We start from the raw sequence: 4773 nt of genomic DNA, 5'->3' as shown, positions 1-4773 counted from the left end.
CATATCAGATCATACTCTACGAACCATCATTTTACTCTTCTATAACTCTAAATGTTAATAAAAAAATGATTAAATAAGACATAAAATCAATTTTAGGCTCAACCAAAACATGAAAATCCAAAATATAAACTAACACACAATTAAATCAATGTTGTCAATAGTTAAACGACCCATATAGCACAATCAACTTAAGGTTGTAAGTAGTTCTCCATTATCTCGAATTTGAAACTCCTCCCAAATTTAAGAAATAAAAATAAAAAGAGATCACATCCAAAAACAACCAACTATGAACTAAATCGAATCCAATCTTCAATCAGAACTTTCAAGTTTAAAGCATATACCAAGTCCCTTACACTATGGAGAGCCATCATCCTTATAAGTGGAAGGGGAATTATAACTATGGCAAAAGTATAAAACGAATAATATTAGCAAACCCTTAGTAGTAAGAAACGGAGGACAACAGCAGAGGTAAAAAAATAAATTAAAAAAACACTGAGAGATACGCGTAGCAGGAAACGAAGGGAAGAAGAAAACCTGTGCAGAAACCTTCCGCTTGGTGAGCAGCGTCTGCAGAATGGCGTCCATTGAAATACAGTGAAACCCTACCTGAAAAGGGTTGTAAAGATAGAGAGGGAAATATAGTCCCACATGCGAGGTGCGGGAAAATAGAGGGAGCCGGGGGGCTTTAAAAGGGCGAGAGGGGGGTAGGAGAAACGCATACATACCTGGGCGGGGTCAATTGGTGATCAGGAAGGCCAATGGCCTGGGAACATCACCTCCATTGCACACAAAGGAGGGGGGTGTTTCTAGCATCACCTGAATGGGTGAGTGCACGTCATAATATTTGGTAGTGGGGGCATGCGTCCGCGCAGCCCCTAATCAATTATAATCCTTAAATCAAATGGACTTACGTTGGACATCTCTGCATAGGCCACAATAATAATGAAGACATGACAAAGAATCTGAAATGATGTTGAGGCACAATTGAATGAAGCTATAAATGTTAATGGCAATAAAAGCATACGAAGTTGAAATTTAATGTTTGCAATGTGATTGTTGAAATATAATGGTTGTAATGTGATGGCTTTCTAAAATAGTCTTTTTCTTTTGGTAGATTTCATTTAAAATTGAACTTAACCTCCTATCTCCTACACTAATTCCTTCCTTCTAAAATGTGGACAACAAAAGTTTCTAAGATTGTTGGGGTTTTTCTAAAATGTGGACAATAAAAGTCTCTAAGATTGTTGGGGCTTGTCTCAAATGTGGACAATAAAAGTTCCTAAGATTAAAGTCTCTAAGATTGTTGGGGCTTGTCTCAAATGTGGACAATAAAAGTTCCTAAGATTGTTGGGGCTTGTCTAAAATGTGGACAATAAAAGTCTCTAAGATTGTTGGGGCTTGTCTAAAATGTGGACAATAAAAGTTCCTAAGATTGTTGGGGTTTGTGATTAAGATGTACCTTTCTAAAAATGGACAATCTAATGGTCTCTTAATGTTACCTAATTAGACAAATACTTAAATTGTCTAATCAAGTGCATTTTGGCCCCTATACAGTCATCACGCTCTTAGACCACTAAATTTTATAGGATATCATTAAATTTACCTTCTTAATGGACAATGTAATGGTCTCTTAGTGTTACCTAATTAGACAAATTACTTAAATTGTCTAATCAAGTGCATTTTGGCCCCTATATTTGATTATGCTCTTAGACCACTAAATTTTTAAGGATATCATTAAATTTACCTTCTTATAATGAACAGTCGATTGGTCCCATGTACTTTTGGGATCATAGGCATCATTAAAATTCTTACTAAAATCTTTAGACCCTAATGGGTCTAGTGAACATCATTAGACGTATATAAAAGTGGACAATCTAATGGTCCTTTTGACTAGGAGGCCTTCTAGACATCATTTTTATTTTTTCCGTTCAATACTAAAATATTTAGATTATATTGGATCTATTGAACATCATTAAAGTATCTAAGAGTGGATGATCTGATGGTCCCTTAAACCATTGGGCCTTACGGAAGCCAACAAAATTTGTGCCTTGCTAATAGTGAACATTTTGATGGTCCCTTAAACCACTGGGCTTTGTGCATGTCAAAAAAAATTCTTCATTTAATACTAAAATCCCTACTCTGTTGGTCTAATGAGAGCCGTTAAAATTACTTCATTTATTGCATTTTTTTGTATTTTTAAAAAATTCTCTATAGACAAAATTGTAAACTATGTAGCTTGTATGCAAAAGGGTTGAACAATAATTAAGTAGTTTATATGCTTAATGGTTGAATTGTTGACCCAAGTATCTCAAAGACTAACCGGTAGACTTAGTCATCAAAAGTGTTGTCATTACTGGAAACACATGCGAAGGAATCATGATCGGTAGAGAGCCACAACCGGCAAGGCACGCTAATGTGCGACTCTAACTTGCAAGGGTAATCAGAGTGGAGAAGATGTGAAAGCCTAATAAAAGTGATGACAAGGGTGATTCACATAGATAAAGCATGCTAAGTGAAGTTCATGTAAGCAAAAGGAAGCAAAGTGAAAGGAACAACCATACAAAATAGTGAGTTAATTCAACTAGGTTAGCATGATGAGCATTAAGCAAGAAACCTTATGTCACATTTAATGGTGATCGAAGAAAGGATTGAGGAACAATCAAAATATCTAGCAAGTCATTGAGAAGACATGGCACTCGTGACTCTTGTACAAACACGCCACAACTTAACAAAGAGTGGTGCACCACTGTAATGGGAGGCTAATCTAGTGAGTAGGGTGGGAATTCAAATTTTGAATTATCGGATCAAATCTTCCAAGCAAAGTAAGATAAGAGCATAAGGGAAAACAAAGCTAAAGGGGTAAAGGTTACATTGCCAAGCTAATAGCCAAACATCCAAAAGAGCCAAGCTAAAGTGGAATCTCATAAAGTGAAGGAGAGTGATCGGAGAGAGAGAGATCATCTTCGAGGAGTGATTTTATTTAGAAGAACAAAGTGTGCCTAAATAACACAAAGAGTAGCACAAGCTGAGAGAGGGAAGCAAAAAAGTGATTAAAGATTGAAGTTGCAGAGTTGAGAGAAGGTAGAGCATAGTTCCAGATTAGTTAAGAAAGATGAAAATGGATCTAAACCAAGATAAGTTTGGCAGCTAAATTGTTGATCATTTCTCTATTGTTTACTTACCTTCACAACAACAAATCTCGTTGAGGGTGGACCCTAACAAGTTCTTTGTACAAATCTCTTAACAAGGTGACACTTTAGTTTGTGTTCTAAATTCCTTTAACTAGGCTTCTCCTAATAGGCAAAGAATTTAGCAGGTCTCATAAAAATCCCCTAACATGGTGGCACCTCACAATTTCATTGTAATCTTTTAACATGGATAAGCTCTTGATCGGGCTCACTTCAAAAGAATGCAAACTTGTGAGGATCAACTCATACACCATGGTTTTAACCTTGGTTGGGTTTCCATGAGATAAATATTGTGTTATGTGATTATTATTTTCATGTGATGTGTTTTAGCTTTACCTTGACTGGTTGAGTTGTAGCTAACAACAACCAATAGATACATGAAGAGTGTGATCTCAAAGAAAAAGTAGAACATAGTGAGTATGCTAATTCAACACCCCCCCCCCCCCACCGCCACCTCCACTTCTTAGTATGCTAACATTTGGTTGGGACTAACAATTGGTATAAAAGCCTAGGTCCTTAGCTGACGAGAGTTTGACAGCACGAGGAAAAGATCAAGATGTTTAAAAGGGATACATTAAAGTTTTATAATGAAAACTATAGCTTGTGGTGTAGAAAGATGTGTTTGCATCTGAAAACACTTGGAGATGCTTACTAGACCCATGTAAAGGTCAAATTTGTTGAACTAGTTGGTCAACTTAGTGTAGGCCAGTTGAAGGAGAAAGAGATACACGCAGTCACGATGGATGCTCTAGTGTGCACCCTATCATACTCTGAGTATAAAGATGTGGAGGAACTGGAAACAACATACAAAATGTGGGAGAAGCTAAAAGTCATCCATGGTGGAGATAAGCATGTCATAAGGGAAAAACCTGAGAGTTTGAGAGGAAATTTTGATGACATGAGAATGCAAGAAAACAAAGAGATTAAAGCCTATTATAAGCAAGTAAAAGATATCATGATATCCATTAGAGCATGTGGCAGAGTAATATCAAAAGATGAGTGCGTAGGCAAGATGCTAAGAACTCTACTACCCAAGTATGCCTTAAGGGTATCAACCATTCAAGAGCTGAGAACCATAGACAAGATGGAGGTATCGCTCAATGCCTTAATAGGCAAGTTCATTGCATTTGAACTTAGCAACTTTGACAATAGTCAACCACCAAAAGATGAGACTACATTCAAAGCCTCAGTTGCACCAACTGCAACACTAAGGGAGAGAGGAGAACCAAGCACATCTATACACAAGAAGGAACTAGAGAGCCTGTGCGTTGAAGAAGTTGAACAATAAGAGTTGGAGGCTCTATTCACAAAAAGAATGCTCAAAGGAAGAGGGAAGTACAAGGGAAAGCTTCCTTTCAAATTCTTTAATTGCAAAGAGTAGGACATTATGCTGCTAGATGTCCAGAACCTATCAAGAAAGAGACCATCGATTGGAGAGAAAACAATAACTGGAAAGGTACCAACAAAAGGTGGTCAAAGGTAAAGGAGAAAAAGTGGTGCTACGTCACTAAAGAAGGTGTGACTGATGAAGAGACAACTAGCAATGAGGAAGATGATGAGGATGAAGTATCCTTTATTGCCATCA

At 37.1% G+C, this 4773-nt stretch overlaps 1 non-coding gene across 1 annotated transcript; it reads left to right on the top strand.

The window, feature by feature from the left end:
* The first annotated feature begins 717 nt into the window (after positions 1-717).
* Positions 718-879, top strand: LOC149537384 (U1 spliceosomal RNA). The gene has a single exon (XR_016356584.1). It is a non-coding gene; the product is annotated as a U1 spliceosomal RNA (small nuclear RNA).
* Positions 880-4773: the final 3894 nt, after the last annotated feature.

This window comes from Cupressus sempervirens, chromosome 9 (genome assembly GCF_028749045.1).
Source record: "Cupressus sempervirens isolate cs-2001-9-10 chromosome 9, ASM2874904v1, whole genome shotgun sequence".
Taxonomy (NCBI): domain Eukaryota; kingdom Viridiplantae; phylum Streptophyta; class Pinopsida; order Cupressales; family Cupressaceae; genus Cupressus; species Cupressus sempervirens.
The sequence above is the reverse complement of the archived record's forward strand: the minus strand, read 5'-3'. Positions and strand labels throughout refer to the sequence as shown.